Source organism: Zonotrichia leucophrys, chromosome 1 (genome assembly GCF_028769735.1).
Source record: "Zonotrichia leucophrys gambelii isolate GWCS_2022_RI chromosome 1, RI_Zleu_2.0, whole genome shotgun sequence".
NCBI lineage: Eukaryota > Metazoa > Chordata > Aves > Passeriformes > Passerellidae > Zonotrichia > Zonotrichia leucophrys.
The window spans coordinates 40,813,524-40,832,172 of NC_088169.1; the positions used below are offsets into that span (position 1 = coordinate 40,813,524).

The 18,649-nt window shown below is 42.4% G+C and overlaps 1 protein-coding gene across 6 annotated transcripts in view; it reads right to left on the reverse strand.

Annotated features, from left to right (window-relative positions):
- Window positions 1-18,378, reverse strand: part of FARP1 (FERM, ARH/RhoGEF and pleckstrin domain protein 1) — a 202,810-nt gene extending 184,432 nt beyond the window's left edge. For 3 of the 6 annotated variants that reach the window (XM_064712421.1, XM_064712411.1, XM_064712393.1), the window contains exon 1: window positions 18,039-18,377. The gene's annotated coding sequence lies outside the window, so the exon portion shown is untranslated. Of the gene's footprint in view, window positions 1-17,186; window positions 17,383-18,038 lie in introns of those variants that run through there. The other 3 variants (XM_064712416.1, XM_064712405.1, XM_064712399.1) reach the window with 2 other exon arrangements.
- Between the last annotated feature and the right edge of the window lie 271 nt (window positions 18,379-18,649).

An 18,649-nucleotide genomic window follows, 5' to 3' on the forward strand; every position in this document is an offset into this window, starting at 1 on the left:
GCACAGCCTGGTTACATGAACCACATAAATCCACAGCTGGTTCCTACTGGCTCCCATGACAGGCTTGCAACAGAACAGCTGCCCACATTTCTCCTCCTGCACAGGAGAGAACACCAACAATAACTCAGGCATGAGATGGGATAGATCTGAGCTGTTTGTCAAACAACAAAGCCCAGTCACCAACATGCCTCATGCTGCTGTGCAACTCTTCCTTGGGATACCAGCACCACTTACCAGATGACAGTAAATCTGTTAGTGCTTCTTTTATCATGTTCTTAGGCTTACTTGTCTCCACTCAGTGATTATCCCAAAAATTTCAAAACTGGCACTAAAATGACTGATTCAGTGACTCACCCCTACTTCTCCACTGTGATTTCAAAACAGTGCCACTCACCAGTGTGCAGCTCCATCCAGAGCATCAACACCACACAAGTGCCTCCCCACCTCTTCTGGTGACACTGTGCTCCCACGACACTCTGCCTTATCTAGAGATCATGCAAAACCACAAAAGTGTTTGGGCTACAGCTCTAGTCTAGCTCTTGGTACCTCATTCCTCTTTGCATAACTTTGAACTACCACTAATTCTGAGACTGCTTCTTAAATAAAAGCAGCATTGCTTTGTTTTCAAATAAACAAAATGAGGCATGTCTCCATGAATGAATGTTTCCCTGGTACTACTCTGGACGTTACCAGTGCTAGATACAGATCAGAATATACGACTCCAGATCATTTAGTAACAGGTAAATTTTATTCTGGAGCCACTCTAAGGCAACCAGTCAAACAGGACAGAAACAGGCCATGAAAATGTGTGATCTGTACTTTCCTATACACACCCAGAATCATGTTTATTCAGTCATGCACCACCACCTGGGACTTTTATGGCAAGCATAACACCTTCAGGAAAAACCAGACCTCATTAGTGTGGTCAACTGTTCACTCCAAATAGAAGATATTTGAAAACTATGTTAGCAAGGGAAGATGCCAGCTTTTCCCTCTCAGGCCTCTCTTACCTTGTTCCATGTTCTTATGCTTTCAGCATTAACTCTTCTCTTTCCATAAACAATCAGAAATCAGCCTTAACAATTTCCTATATATTTCACATCCTTTGAAGCTATTCTTAAGATATACTCATCCATCTTGGGTTTTTTCACCACTTGAAATTTCTTTCATTTTTCCAATTTCAGCAGCTTATGATCCTTGTATTTTCCAAACAAACATTAATACAAAGAAATGGAAATAAGTATCAACTAATATCCAAACAAAACCTAAAAAGGTCTTAATCAGGTAAAGTTAAGGTCTGGATGTAAGCACAAGAGAAGCAGCTGAGTGAAGGGAGAAGGGCATGAAAAAACACTGCAAAACCCCATCACATCACCAAGAACATTTCTTCATCCTTCAACTTTACTAAGAACTGAAGGCAAAACAGCCTTTAACTACAAACTACAAAGTAGCATCTGAGCACTGGACTGAGCTCTGATCACTCTGAAAAGGAAAGCTCAAGCAGAGCCCTTCTTTAAGTGTATATGAGAATGTTTGAATTTTCAGTCTTGCCTTTCTGAAAATGTAACTCTAACATTACAGGGTATCCTTTGATTAGACTGACAAAAAAATCTTCTGAGTCTCTGCAAAGGAAAAGAGAGTTCAGAAGCATGAAGGCATCTACTGTTGCTTAAGTAAATGACATTTTGCTATAACAGGTTTTTAAATAAACTGTTTGCTCCATTCCTCAAAACTCTGAGATGATCACAGCAAGAAAGAAAAGCAGAAAATAAACATGCCCACAACAGCATACAGTTTCCAGGAATTGTGGTTAGGAAGAGAATCTGCTTGTAGTTTATTTCATTTTCCCCCCAAGAAGTGAAATCAGAGGAAATTCAAGTTCCCATGAGTAGGGGACAAGTCCCTTCTGAATTCACAAGCAGCCATGCACAAAGCAGCCTGCAGGGGAAAGGGAGGTGACAATCTCTCAGAGACAAGCACACTGGAAGGGTATCACACGTCTCCTAAGATGTTGAACTTTCTAGACCAGGACAAGCAGCAGTAGCATCATGAGTTTTGCTTGGCAAGAACTGGTCATTTTTCTGCAGCAAAATACATGTAATAACAAAAAAACTTCAAACCCAAACAAAAACACTCCACCAAAACAAACAAAAAAAAAATCATACAAAAGCCAAACTTTTTATGCAAGTGTCCTTCATATCATTTAAGAAAGATAACCTTAGGTTGTAGTCTGCATCCTGGCAGTGTTCCTTTCCACTCCTCTCCACAACTTAATATATACTTTACTAGCAAGACAAGAAACTTGGTCAAGTCAAAAAAGGGAAAAAGAAACCAAAAAAACCCCACCTTACACACACACACACACACAAAAAAATCCACCAAAAAACAAAACAAAAAAACCCACCCAAACAATCTAAAAGACAGCACAAGCTTATATTTTAAAGTATTTTTAGATAAATTTTTTGGTTTAAATGAAAGAAAGGTAAACAAGAAGACTTAAGTTATTACTGAACACCAAACACATTAGGTAGGAACAAAATTTCACATTAAAACTGCTGTTGCCATTTTCCTGTAGAAGTCCATTTCCATCAGCTGATAAATCTCAAAGATTCATTTGCAATATAATGATGTGTTTGCCTTTACTTCGATATCTCCTTTTCCACAACCAGTAGGTTAAACAACATTTACCCACTTTTTCAGTGTTATATCATCTTGTTTACATGAACTGCTCTGAAACATTTTGTCTTAGAAATTAGCAAAGAACTTGTTTCTTTATACCAAAATCTCAATTTTACTACAGCATTTGGAAGGAACTAAACTTAAATCACTAAGATGCCTTAAAAGTCAACTCTAAAAATGCATCAGAGGAAATAAAGAAAACTAAACCACAAAACTTCACCACAAACAAGACTGCTATTTAAAACAGAATGATTGATTATACATAGAGAGATTAAGATCTCAGGACCATAATTAATTTTTCAATTCACTAATATTCAAATATACTGAAATATCAAGAAGTTCCTTAATTATCTAAAAGACACTAAGCTTGTGAGACACCTAATTTATGTGATGTCTTCAGTTAGATACCTGAAATTCTTCTTGTGCTTCAAGCTTTGATGCACATAGTCCTAATTTTCTGCCAACTATGCAGAAATAGCCTGTAAGAATGCTGGAACATGGAGATGACTACCTAGGAATAAAACAGAGAAGTAGCAGGTGTTGGAAGAGATCTCATTTACCTAATGAGAGGCATGGAACCTCTTCCTCCAAGAAACACCACCTGGAATATTTCTGCCTGGAAAAAGTGATGTTTCTGGGAAATGAAGAGAAGACTGTACAGAGGCAAGTTATGACAACTTTGAAAGTGCTTATGGAATGGTACCAAAGAGGAAACAGTGACTGTGGTAGCAGCTGCAAGCTGAACTGACCAGTTGAGGCTGACTCCTCAGGGGAGCTGAGAGGAAGGTGGAATCCTGGAAGGTGTGCAAGCAGCCAAGCTGCACACAGCAGCCCACATGTAGAAGAAAAGGTTCACACCAATAAGGACCTGAAGACCTCACTGTGTTAAAACAGACACTAAGTACAAACCAGACTGCTGTCTAGCCTTGCAATAATTTTGATAAGCTCTACTTGCTGCTAAGAGATTACAAACCTAGAAGTCCTTCTGCTCAATAACTGTACAACAGTACTGAAAAACTACCAACACACTTCATTTCTGCAGTAACGGATGATGGATATAGGCAAGAAATCAAAATGTAAAGAACAATGCCACATGAGCCCCATGTGCTGGTGTCTCACAAGCCCTAATTCTCCCCTTCTCACAGAAAGATTTCCCTGGATCACCTCTGGCCTGCTTAGGAAAACCACACTCTTCTCAGCATATGGAATGTAGCAAGGCCAGCAAGAGCATCCCATGGACAGCAGATAAACTGCTCCTGCCCTTCAATTATCAACTGTGTTCGAGGCCAAACCCGTAGTTTCATCACCCACATTATCTCCTGGGCTTGCTGTGATGGATCCTGGGTTTAGTACAGCCTCTAAGTGAGTTACACTTCTTTGTTCACCAAGTCAATTTGCAACGAAACTGCCAGAAAAAGCACTAAGGTTGCTACTAGACAAAGCAGGCACACAGTCATGAACTTGACATTTTCATCCTTCTGACAATGAAGTGAGAGTTTTGCAATTACTAGGACTAGTTAGCAGTCAGTTAGGGAATACTACATGTACCATTTAGGAGGCTTATGGCTCTGTTCTCATCTCTCTGCAGTGCATAAGATGGTGAGATGGATAAAAACCAAATACCTATGAAGCCATCAAGTCTTCTAAGTTAAGGAAAAAAAAAAGATTTTTTTGTTTAAATGGAAGACATTGTAATGGGAAAAAAAGTATGCCTATGAGTATTCAATTCTTTTCAAGTCTTTCCCCCCCCCCAATTAGTAAATTCTAAGCATGAAGAACCAGCAAAGCAGCCAAATGCAATATTGCTTTAAAGGAAATAAATAGTATGTTACCACATCCCTCAGCTTGCAAAGTGACTCTGACTTTTTGCATGTTCTGCAAAAATTAGATACCCTTTAGGCAGCTCTCTTAATGGATTCATTCAGTAAGGAGCCTTCAACGTTGCATTCATCTAATGAAAAAAAAAAAAATGAGTGGCTCTCAGTAACTCAGTACTGCCAGGAAGCAGAGAACCTCTGTTAATGTATATAAGGCACAGTGACACCTTACTGAATTCCTGTAGTAAAGTCAGCCTTGCTTCAAGGGTCTTAAAATGATCTGAAGTCCATAAATGAACTCCTTATTAAAGACAGTTTTTAAAAACAAGAGTGACCCTTTAAAACTTTCATAGTCTCACAGGCCTCTAACATCTTACAGAACAGAATCCAGGCTCCACTAACATTTCTGGTATTTTACTCCCCTATTTTGTCTCCAGCATACCCCAGAAATTCCAAGATACGCTTCTGCTATCATCCTGCAGCTGAAAAGCCAGACATACTAACCAAAATAGGTCATCATGCCTTACTAACACAGATAAAATGACTAAGCATATGGTTACAAAAGGGAACCTTGAGGTTATTAATCACAAACTGCTTCAGCTGGGCATAAAAATAATGAGTAATTACACTTCAAGGAAGAAAATGCAGTTAATATTTCCTGTATCATGGAAGACAACAGTGAGATAAAAATTATTAAAATTCAGAAGAGAGACTGACAGATCTAATTCCAGTGGTCCGGTAAGTAGGTTACTCATGATCTTTCTGGAAAGCCAGCTGCCAGGAAGAAAAACCCCTCCCCTGTGAGTCCTCCTGAAGTGCTCTGTCCCAAGGGTAACAATTCCCTGCTCCAGCAATGCTCAGCCCAGGGCAGAGAAAAAGCTTCCCAGGGAACAGAGGAGACTCACACAGCCGAGCAGCAAGAGAGCAAACTATCTGCAGAATAATGGGAGCAAACTATCTGCAGAATTGTGGGAGCACGTAAGGGATGTGGTCTGCAAGCTGAGAGGGAAGATTAAAGATTTAGGAAGAAACTAGAGCAGTTTGAAACAGACCAGTTTACCAGCAGGAAAGATCCCCAACAGTAAGACCACAAACTATGAAGTAGATTTTTCTTTTCCTTTTAATGGAAGTAGTGGTATTTCAGACATCTGAAAGATGCCTGAACAAAAACTTGAGTCCTTATAGGGAGCACCCTTGAACTGGATTATGGATACAGAAAAGCCCATTGCCAAGATTCTACAAACACGTGGCTCCAGCCTGTAGTTACCTAAAACTTGTCCTTTAGTCAATCACTGAAAGTACAGCTCTGCAGACAATGGAATCATCACAAAGCTCATACTACAAATCACTGAAAAAAATTAAGCATGTAATATCAAAGGTAATTACTGTTCAGGATGTAAGGGACTGTCCATTATAGAGTAAAAGCTAAATGTTTACTGATCAAAGTGTCTCATATTAAATGACAGAAAAAGATACTGAGTTATAAGTCCATAGGGGAAAAAAAAGATTATTTCTCTTAATGGAAAAAAACTACTGAATAAAATAAATATCTAAATAAATCAGATCATTAATAGTCATATTCTTTTAATAGCTGATAACTGTCTCAAAATCAGTGCGTTTTTATCATACATACAGAACAAAGTATAGGTAGAACTTACACAACAAAGAACAGAACTTTTTAAAAACATTAAGTTTGAATCTTGTGATGATCACAAAGAACATTTTTAACTGACTGTATTCAGCCACAGGGGAGCAAAAAAGCCTTTAAAACATCCATTAAGATAACTCTCCAAATCTGGGCTTGCCATTTGGAGTCTAAATCATACCAATCACATACAAGATCTGTTACATTTAAAAGCTTCATGCCAAAAAACCTGAAGTTTTATTGGGCCATCAGAATGCCAGATGAGCCTCCAAGGATGTGCATTCCTTCCTTACTGTTAAGAAAGCTGTAGGACTAATGGAAAAAGAGCATTACTCAAAACTTACATACTTGCACTTTCAATCTTTTGTTGAAGATATAAACAAACTGCTTACAAGTCCCAGGACTCCATGTCAGAAGAAGTTTTGGCTATAAGCTTACTGAAACTTAAAAAACATACACAGTGTGTCCTTCCACTACATTTATCTTATCAATGGAAACGATGAATTGTAGGGATATTAAGGATAAATATGATGGAATGCTGTCACAGATAGTAACTGCATTAAAAAAAGAGGAGTTGAGAAATTAAAACATGAACAAAATTCAAGAAGGAAAACAAGTTAATACTGAACAAATAATCAATATAGCCAAGTTTGGAGAAAACCAAATAATCCTTAACACCCCAAAAAAGTAGCATCACTAACATCCAACTTTCATTAGTGGAATTATTCAGATAGCAAACTCCTCTCCCTCTATTTATAGTAGAAAAGCCATAGATCCATTAATTTCAAGTGCTCAAATACATTTCCCTAATCAGCCTTACAATAGCAACAGTATGGTTTGTTTTGGTTGCGGTTTTTTTAATAAACTGTTATTAAAACTAACACAGGAGGAATTGTTCTTCCTGGTATGTCAACAGCAGCACACATGACATACAGAAATAGAATCTCACAACCTCAGTTGACATCAGGTTTTTCTTTTACCCTGAAAGAAATTCAGCCTTATTAATGAATCTGAAAAAAATCCCACAAATCCTGCTAAAACACTAACAGTCTATGCATATGGGAATTTCGTGGATGGGGAAGAAGAGGAACTAAAGGGTGGACAACAGAAACTGGCACAAAGAAATGGGTTAGTATTTTTCCCTCTAACAGGAACTAATTGCATACTGGGTAAGGATAATCCCCCATGACATTCCATGTGTTCAAAGGTCAAGACTTTTGCTTTTCAACTGTCCCCATCACATGTTATTCCCTGAAGAAAACAGCCTGAAGCTGTCCCACAGCACAGACACTCTCAAACGGGAGGGTTAAGGATTCTAGCCCTGCACAGTGAAATACTGCACCAGGCACACTGCAGCCCTCAAGGAGGGCAGATGAGCACACAGCACAATTAAACAAGAAGTACAGACAATAAACACAGAGCCAAGAGCTTCTAAAGGCTATTGCAAAGGCTATTCCAAAACAGCAGAGACATGCTACTAACACAGTCTCATTCACTGTATTTAAAGAACTCTTTTCACCTATGTTGTTGTGTGACTTTAAATTAAAAGCAGAGCTCCTGTCTCTTGATGTCTGAAGAGCATCCATGGAATACAAGACTGGCACCGCTGGGAAAGCACACAGCCAAGTGGGACCCCTCTTGTCCCCATGATTAGCACTCCAGCCACTGCACCAGATATGAAAAATCTGTTTCCCAAACACATATATATATGTGTGTGTGTGTGTGCATATAGACATATTTTTATTTATATTTATATATAAATAAGATACAGCCCTGAAAACAAGCACCTGGGCCGTTGCTATTGCTCCCCGTAGTCCTCTAGAGCACGAGCAATTTGATTAAACTTCCTCAACAGGAGAGCACTAAATAAACACTGTAAATTAAACAAAACTATGCTGATGATCTAGCTGCAATTACTTCCAATTGATTTGAGTCTTTATTGTTCCCTCAAGCTTTAAACTTTGTAGATAAAAAAAAGGATCAGGCCTTACTGGAGGAATACCAAAGAAGGAGTTATGAAACTTTCTTTAAACGCATTCAAAAGCAACCAGACCAGCTTGTCCTCCTGACAAAATTGCAATTAAATTTAACCTGGAAGTTTAGTGCAAAAATGAGGCTATTCCAGGGTTTTCCATAAACAAGCAAGTTAATGCTTAAAATAAACTCACTCATTGGTGAACATATATACATGCAAACCAGAAATTGCTGCAGCATATTTTATTTCCAGAAAGTTAGACATTGCCAAAAGACTTTATGGGAACTTCTACCCAGCTGATTCAATACAATCCAGCTCTCAGGCATTTCAGACTCTTCTGAGTTGAACCAAACTGTCACCTGATGGCAACAGGACACATCTGCACACATATTAGGTCCTGAGATACCTATATATATAAAGGTTGGTTTCATAATTAATTCTCAGATATTAATTTCATTACTAGACTCATTCTCCTTGTAAGAGCTGGAGCTATTATTCTGATTAATTTTCTCTTCCATGTCTCCAAATCCCATTTTCCTTGCCAAGATGGAACCATTCTCAGATCACCTTTTTTTCTGAAATTTTTTCTTCTCTAAGATTAGCCCAAAACCTGCCACAGATACAAGGCTTTAAAACTTCTAGGCATATTCTACATTTTTCTGTAGACATTTTTTAGATGTACAGCTACCATTTTCCCTTCATGGCATACATCCAAGCATCAGTTCAAATCCTGGTGTGCTTTTAAGTGGAAAGAACTTTGTTCAGGTTAGAGGAGGCATTTTGTTTTGACAAAAGCAGGCAGAAAAGTACAATACAGACCCTTCCTCAGGATTTTTTAATTGAATTATGTTTACCCCAGAATTAAATTTTTTGAGCTTTCTTAATGGACAGACTTTATCTCACCCCACAGCTCTAAATATCCTCATATCACACTGATCATGCAGAAAGTTCAAATACAAGGATGAAGAGGCATCCCTAGCTCTCTGTTATTTTCTTTACGTGACACAGGAAGGGAAAAAATTATATCCATCTATTGTGGTACATGCTCAAAAAGCTCACCAACTCTACTCCAGCTTTTAATAATTATTCTTTGTCATTCTTTCTCTGTGTATTGGCTGTTCTCATTATATCACCTATTTTCTGCTTTAAATATTTCAAATAATAACATAATGCATGTATGTTCAAACATTATTCTCACTTTTGAGGAAAAGAACTTTGAAATAAAATTTACTAGTTTTATGTACTGCCGCAAGAAATTCCAGTAATGGATTTAAGGGAGTCAAAGCAAGCCTAGCGAATACTCAGTTAAGAACAATAGTGTCTTCAGTTTTAATGCTTTCAGATGTATGTCTGAATTTTCTTGAATATATAGACTGTTGGGTTGTTAGGGTTGTTTTAAAGCAGAGAAAATGAAAAGGTTACATATCGTGGTTCCAGAAAAAGAAAATTCTTCTGAGCTCCCTCTTTTCATCAGATGTAGAAAAACATACACACACCCCACTCCATCACAACAGTGATCTAGTATTTCAGTCATATACTTGCAGAATTCTGCTACTAGTCCCTAGCTCGCCTCCATCATGCACATTCTCTTCATTCAGGAAGACAGGAATGGCTTCCCTGTGTTGGGTTTTCTCAAGTGTTATTTGCTTGTCCATTGCTTCAAATGATCCTTGAAGCATTATTACAACTAGAAACTGCTCCAGCGATTCCTCTGGTGCCTCAGTGTGCGCACACTGCACACAAAATTAAGGCACAAATGCTTGAGTCCACGGCATTGCCCAGTGGATAATTTCTTGGTTCAGAATGTGTAATAGCCCTTGATTTGCATTTTAAAAGCTGGACAGCAGGAGTTAAAAATCATGCAGATATCCGTCTCCTGCATCGTCACTTTGGTACTTCATTAGATAAAGTCACACAACTTCACAGCTCCAGGGAGCATTCCCAGATAACTGTGGGAAACTGTGCTTAGTTTCAATATGGGCAAGGTTTTTGATGAAGACGTCACTTTCTGAATAGGCTTCGTCAGTGCCAGTGCTTATTTCCTGCCCCTGAGAGCCAGCATGTAGAAGTGCTCACGCATGGTGACAGAGCCAACAACAACCACACAAGTGACGCTTTGGTTTCCACACAAGTGATGGTATGGTTTCCACACAAGTGATGCTCTGGTCTCCACACAAGTGATGCTCTTCCCTCAGCCCCCGTGGGGTGAAAAGCCAGCATGGCTGGCTCCACCACACCCTCCCTGTCCTGCCAGATCCTCTCCTGGCACTGTCCTATTTACTGATTTGCTAATTAGATGGCAGGAGGCCGCATCAGCTCCAGACAGGAGCTGTGTTGGGTGGCTGAGCCACACACGTGCCCATGCCACAGGGACAGCTGACAGGCAGCACAGGTGACCTCCAGCAGCAGCTGCAGGGATCTGAGTCTCTCCTCTACCCACCACTCACTTTTTAATTAAGCTTCACTGCTTGCCTGGCACGGCTGAAGCTGCCTGCCGGTTTACTGAGGTACACACAGAGAACACTCAGAAACAAAGATGCAGCACTACCGTTCAAACCTTAATTGTAAACAGTGTGAAAAAAAATATTGAGATGGAAAAGCCTGCCCCATAAAGTTACCACCACAAGCTTCTCCCCTCTCACAGGTCTGTTTAGAAATGCTTCTCTTAGAGGTTCACTTCCGACTCACATGTTTTAGGCAAATGGATCCTACACCCTTGGAATTGTACCATTCGGGACCTATCTCAGCATTCAAATATTACTATTAAAAGCAAAGCTGTGCACAGCACTTAATTAGAATGCCTTTTAAAACATTTTTTGCATTCAAATGGTAGAGTCTCTTGCTCTTCTCCCCACTGCAATACTATCACACCATCTGTTTTGATTTTTTTTTATTTATTTGCTATTGAGACATTTTGAAGGTATTTTCTGCTAGCTTCAATTTTAATATTTATTAACTTCACATTGTAGATACACTTTCCTTTTTGCTCATTTTTTGGTTTTTTTTAATGGCTTCTAGTATTTTGTGATTTTTTTTTAAAGACTTTTAGTATTTTCTCCTTCATAGTGCTGAAAATAATGATCAACATTTCAAAGGACACAGGAGGGGAAAATGGCACTCTGCACCAAAACATTAAACAATGTTATTTTCCATATTACACCAATCAATTCAGCCAAAATGGCTAATGAACAACACAGGCTACAATGGCATAACCACAGAGTTGATCTTCCCACATGCACTAATTGATACCTCTGCTTAAAAAGCACTATTGAATGTTTAATGTGTTAAAGGCAAACACAATGGCTTTAGGTCTTACGAACACAGTGTAAAACAGATTTTCAGCAGGAATTCCCACCATGATAAAATAGGAGTTGAGGTCTTCAAATTGAAAAAATAATTAATTAATATTAGCTAAGGAGGCTAATCTCAGAGATTCACACAAAGTTTAATTTCTAAAATGCACAGGGACTATTTAGTTCAAAAACGCTTCATTTTCTAAAATGTACAGCAACTGAATGCCTCCTTTCCATTTCTCCCTTTAATATTTTCTGTATTTTTCAGAGCCTGATCACTAACCATTTCCTGGAAAATAGGAAACTCCTGAGGAAAAAAAAAACCAACATGATTTCTGTTCATTCTTACTTTTACAAGAGCTTTACCTTCCTTTTTAGGCTGAATGTTTGAGAAAATAACCTCAGGCAGGACAAACTAAACAAATCTTACTTTTCCTTAATCTGGAAAAGACACTGCTATTGTACAGAGAACTAGCTGGTCAGAGACTCCTCAGCTGTAATCACTGTTACTACAATCATAAGACTGTAGAGAATTAACAAAATAAAACCAAATCAAATTAAGTTCACTTTGATGGTAAGCCACAAGCAACAGCCAACTCCAGAATAATTGGAAATATGAGAGAGATGGACAGAAAAAAAAATACTTAATCCCCAAACAACATCTCATCCTCCCTTCCCATAATCATAGGAAGACCAGGGTGGCCAGGGAAATGCTCCAAGTCTGTCTGATACCTGCTGTGATCCCAGAGCCTCCAAATTATGAGAAACTCTCTTCCAACGGAACAGTGAAATCATCACATACTCTTTTCCTCTAAGAAATTCAAGATTTATGTTCACTTATTTATTAATGCAAGGGAAACTACCTCCCTTTTAAGTAGCATTAAAGTCTGCTTGAGATTTCTGCCTCTCTTTGTGCAATAATATGTTTTAAACCCAACTCAGAATGAAAAAAAGGCAACTATGGAAGACATATAATTTAATGGTATCCTATTTCATATAATTGAATGGTATCCTTCCCCTCCCCTGAACTTTCAGGCCAAAATCAATGCCACACAAACCTGCTGAACAGGAAGCCTAATTATTCTAACATGTGCAACCAAAGCGATAGGGAGTTTCTCAGTAAAGCTGATAAGGAGAGACATAAAAGACTAATGAGCAGCCTGCCAGTGCTCCACTGCTAGGCTAGCAAAGGTCCCTGCAGAACACCTTTAGTATTGTTCAGGGGAGAGACAGAGGCTGGGACACGTCCAAAAATAACACTCAGAGGTTGAAAGAGTGAACACATAACATCTGAAGTTCAGGTTCTTAATCCAGGCACAGAAATAAATTATTTGAAGAGTAACCAACAGAAAAATGCTCAATGTGGCATAGAAAGAGCCAGTTAAATGCACTCAGGTTACTGAGCAGACAGACCTTTCGTGCTGTCAGAGTACACTGACAAATGTTTTCTTGACCCATGTCTGTGGTGCAGGTGACTGAAAATAAAGGCCCTTGATTAAGGAGACACAGTCATCAGCATTATTAGTGACCAGCGATCAGACTACTGGGCCTGCAATAATCAAGCATGAAAGATGCAGAGAGGCCAGTGGTGGCCAGCAGAAGCAGCACCCCAGAGCAGAAAAGGAAGCACTCAACAAGACCAACTCCCTCCTGTTACTGTTAGGGTTCCCAGTTTACGAGTGAGTCACCTTTTGACCGACAAAAATGTGTTCTTCCCCAGCAATGTTTTGTGGAAGACAACCCAGGTCCCCCAGGCAGTGATGCCATATTCCCTCTGTACACAGAGCACAGTGCCTCAGCTCAAACACAATTGTTTCAAACAAGGATGGCTTGATACTGGTCTATCTGCTCAGAAAGTCACAGCTTTTCCTCAGATAAAACTGGCCATGGGACACATCTCCTGCTGCTGAATTTCTCTAATATTTTGTGTATTATACACCTCAATACCTGGTGTTATAGAAATAGATGCTCTGGGGAGACCTATACCGAAGGGAGGAGGGGAACGTCCCCTTTGGTTGCACAACGTTTCACTTCTGTTACCCCTAACAAGGGAGGGAACTTGAAACAGCAATTTAGAGCCTTAAAAGACAGCAGGATCACATGTCAAATGGGAGTGTAATAGCTTCTTAACATACTTCCATTATGCCAAATTCAGTCACCCTGCAAGGTCCAAACCATTAATTTCTCCCCACCCCAGGACTGCATATTTGGAAGGAAATGGGGATTGAAGTCATTGTTAACATTGCTACACGTTTGATAAATCTTGTGCCATGGGTCAGCAACCTCCAGTGCTGACACCAAAAACCCGATTTTAATGGCAAGCACCAGAGCAGAGCATAGGCACCAGTAAGGGAAGCAGCATCTCAGAGACACAGCCTCCCACGTTCCAGGGGCTTTTATCACTACACCCAATTTAGAAGCTGAGAAAGAAAATGTCTGCAAACATCATCCCTGCCTTACACCAAAATATCACCCAACCCCCCAGTTTTCCTCATGCCTAGTGACAAACTGGTATTGTACAAAAATCTTCTGAAAGCCTCAATGTCTAGATTTCATGGCTTGATAAAGTTTTTTTTCCTCTGTATTATACAGTGACACAAAACCAGATTTTGCTGTACAGACTTCAGTGTGTAACACTGAAGGGCACACTACAAAAATCAGCTCCCACATGAGATCAACAGAAAACAGAACTTTAGCACCTTCCTGAACTTCACCAACAAAGCTTCATTTTGTTTGAGTACCAGCTAACAGAGACACCATTCTTTTTTTCTTTAAGTCTTTTTTGACAACCAAGCATGAGGAACAATTTCCTCCATTTATATTTCCAGAATAAGGGAAAAGAAATGTAGTTGCAAAGGATCATCCCTGCTTCTCAAATCCCCCAAAAGGCATATCATATTTTCCTTTCTCATAACATTTAATCAAGTCTGCTTCATTGCAGACAAGGTCAGAAAGCTCATCATGCTGCAATTGATGACAAAGAAGATAGTGCCCACAACCCACAAAGACTGATCTAACTGTCTGATTTGCCTACATTTCTGCAGGCCAAATTTACTGACATTCTGCACAAATTCAAAGCTGACTTGAGCCTGATGACCTTTTATACCTCTGTAATTAGTCTTCTGAGCCTTTACAATCAGAAAAACAAGCTGTTCCCTTATGCCTGAGTTCAGTGGTCCATCTGTAAACTACAAACTTCACCATCTACTCAGCCCGTCAAAGAAGTACACAAAAAAAGGAAAAATATAAAGAAAGAAAATATACAAACTGCAAGCTTTCAAAGTCAAGAAACTGAGTCTGGAAAGGGCCGTTTAAGATAAACATGCCAATTTCTAAAAGAAGAAACAGAAAAAGCAGAACTGGTTGGTGGACCCAAATTCAATAAACAGGATTTTTATCATGCTTTTCTAAAAAAGCCAATATAAAATAAGGGCACTGGCAAAGACAAGAACCATGAAAAAACAGTTGGGGGAATAAAATCAAACCAGAAACCAAACGAGTAAGTTTAGTCCTGAATGCTAACAGTGCAGCATGAAAAGCACAATGCTAATACATTGATTCAGCACTAGCATTTAACCAAGATAAATAACACAGAGGTTTAAGTGCTGAAAGCATCCACCAAGAGCTTCGTTTATGTATATAATCAGGGTTTGTAACCCAATCCTACAGTTACAAAAAATACTTCCTGAATATGAACGTAAGCTTGAAAAGATGAGTTGAGTCAATGCTCTGGAAGTTCTGGATCCAGATCCCCGCTGCAGTCAGCAAGGCCCTTGATCTGCTTTTCCCCAAATGGAGCAGAGGAGAGGCCAAGGTCAGAGCACTGCCCTGCACTTCAAATTCCAGTCTCAGAAAGAGGGAAGGACAGCCACTAACAAGCAAGGAACAGCCAACATTGTTCGCTTTTACCTTGTAAAACCTGAGGGGACGAGCTCAGCTGGTGATGAACATTTGACTCTTTAGCCCTGGGGTTTCTCTGCCCAACAACCTACAGACACGATGGGTACCACAGGAGCACCTTCCCCAGCTCCACGCCCTAACACATCCTAGTTTGGGACTCTCCACAGCAGCCAGTCCCTTCAAGAAAAGCATGCCCAAGAGCAAGTAAAGACTTAATGTAAGGATATTTCAAACCAGAGAAGCATTTCTTTTGCATAGCTCCATCACGAAGCATACATTATCTAAAAAGCTGCCAGAACTGGCAGCCTCGTATTCATCAATGTCAAAATTTTTTATATATTTTCTTTTTAGAAGAGCCGCTAATTATCATCACACATGAATTTTTTAAGTGGAAGTTTGGATTTTTTACTAAGTTTAATTAATCTAAAAATCAGCAGGGAAAATTTACTGAGTAACTCTACAAATTCAGAATTCTCTATCTGAATTTTAATGCAGAAATACATCTCATAGGGGCAAGTCTTTCTTTTTCCTGTTTCAAATCTTCACATTTAAGTGGCGATTCCCCTCAGGTCATTTATCTTCCACAATTTCATTTCAAAAGTTTGGTTACAAGTAGCATGCTTAAAGATATTGATTACAAAATGACTAATGAACTCTGTCAACCTGAGGAAAAAAAAAAGGAAAAAATCCAATTTGAAGACCAGCCATTAAATAAAAGTCAAGCTTGGATACTGCATATTTAATCTCATACCAACTTCTGACTTTTTGAAGTTTTACGTTGCTGTTGAATATTTTGTCTACTTTCCTAGTGTGTTTGGTTTGTTCAAAAAACAGAGAGCAGGAAAACAGTAATTTAATTGATTGTACAAGTTATTGCAAAAAAACAAGCAGAGAAATACAGATTTCTACTCCTTCTCATGATGACAAACTCACCCTACTGCCAACTATGCCTTCCACAGGGATCCACAGTTCTACATTTGAACTTAATTCCATAGGGACAGAAGAATTTGCACCATGTTTGGACCGATACAGCCACGTCTAAGATTTCAAAAATAGCCACCGTAATTCAATATATTACATATAACCCCTCATCTTTGTTATTTGCAGAGAAAAAGGGAGTCTGCCAAATCCCGGAGCAAAACCGTATCTAAGAGAATGAAGTTCTCAACTGGAAAGCACAAACATTTGGCGGGACTCCTGAGCCACAAGAGTTGTTACCCTTTGCTGGGCACTTCTGACACTGGAGAAGGCCAGGGCAAAAGGGGGAAAATGAGCAGCTCTCACCAAGAGCGCGGTGCTCGCTTCATGGGCACGGCAGGGTAAGCACACACAGCTCCCTCCTGTCCTGTCCTGTGAGCCAGCCCCGAGCTCCCAGAGCCCGGCAGGTCGGACACGTGAGGCACAGCTAAGAGGATTTGGGACTTTCCTGGGAAGCAGGAGCATTTCTGAAAGGCTCAGATCCACCAATTAGCTAGATATCACAATTCTTGCATAAAGTAGAGGAAAGAGGTATCTTAATTCAAAGAGAACTTTTGGGGCTTTTCTTAAGTGACCTGCTCCAGAAATTTATTTTTCTTGGCTTGATTCCAGCATCAGCCGCTTGCGATGTGGAGCAGGAGTCAAGGTATCTGAGAGATATGAATAACAGAACAGCTGATCGATGCTGCTCTTTTAGAAAAATCACCTTTCCACTCTCGAGGGACAAATCTCTTTGAAGGTAACCCAAGTAAGAAGGCTGTGACCGAAAAAGATACGGTACAGAGTAATTTCATGCCGGCAATCGAGCAAATCCGGCAACTTTAAATCAACTCGAAGGAGTTTACGCGTGCATTGAAAAGAGAGAAAGCAGCCGAATCACAGAAGCTGAGTAGGCCTACCGCACATGAGCTCCCGCTCTGGAAATAAGCTGCAGTTTACGCTAAACTTTGCCCAGCGGTTCCCGGCTCTCTGAGGCTGAGCATAACGAAAAGAAGGCAACGTTCGGTTTGGAACCGGCGAACTCGCCAGCCTGGACACGGGCAAGGTGATGGCAGAGGTGCGGAGTCCCCCAGGCTGCGCACCCCAGCGTGTGAGGGAGTGAGGGAGAACCGGGCGGCTGCAGCCGCTGCAGCCACTCAGGAAACCCGGGGTGGTGGGCCTGGCCAGGAGCGAGCGGGAACCTGTCCCGTCCCGTCCCGTCCCCGCTGGGCCGCCCCGAACCGAGGCGGGAGGGAAGCGCTGCCCTCGCACGCCCCCCGGAGCGGCACCTCCCCGCCGGCTGCCGGCCGAGCTAAACCCTTCCCCGGGCCGCCCCTACAACTCCGCCCGGCACCTCCAGGGCTCCCGCCCCGCCGCCGGCACCGGGGGCCGGGTCCCAGCCCGGGGCGAAACAAAAGGCACAAGCTGCGCTGCTGCCCTCGCCGCCGCCCGGACTGTGCCCGGCCACGGTAGCCCAGGGACGCGGGGAAGGGCGAGCGGTCCGGGCGCCGCTCTGCGCGAGCCTGCCCGCGGATTACCCGCGGTAATGGGATTACTCGGAGCCGATCGGGGTGTCCGCCGGGCTGTCACCGCCCGGGGAGGGGGCGGCGGTGCCGGGGGCGGCGCTCGGAGCTGCCGGCTGCCGCCCGCCCCGGCCGCCCCGCGGGCGGGTCCCGCTGCTCGCCCCGCAGCCCCGGCCGCGGTGCCCGGCGGGGCGGGCGCCACCCGCCGCCGCTCCCGCCCGGCCCCATTGTTTGCCGTGCCGCCCTTACCGTGCGCGGGGCTGGGGCGGCGCGGGCTCCCGCCGGCTCTCCTCGCTGCGGCTGGTGCAGGGGCAGTCGCGCTTGGCCGCCGGAGGTCCGAGCCATTAAAAGCTCCGCGGGGAGGAGGAGGAGAAGGCGGCGGCAGGAGCGGCGGCGGCAGGGAGAGGAGGACAGCGAGGGGCTCGCAGGAGCAGGGTCGCCATGTCCGGCTTGGCAGCGGGGGGAGCCCACCGGGCCGGCGCGGAGGAGAAGGGAGGCAGGCGGCGGCAGAGGAGCCGGTCTTGCTGCCGCCCGCGGACCGGGGGAGCGGGAACTGGACGCCGCTCGCCGCTGCTCTGCCGCGGCTGCACCTCCCTCCCCTAACCCTGCCCCCTCCCGGAGGGGGAGCCGCCGGCGGGAGGAGGCGGCCGAGAGCCCCCTCCAGCGTTCGCGGGCGGCGGCGGCCGCTCGGATCGGCGCTGCTGGCGGTGCGGGGTGCCCGCCCCGGCCGCGGTACCCGGGCAGCCCGAGCCGGTGAGAGGCGGAGACGCGGCGACCACCGCCCTGCGCCGCGGCGGGGCCGGGGGACTCCAGATATCCCCATTCTGCTCTACCTCCGCCCCCCAGGCACCAGCAGGGAC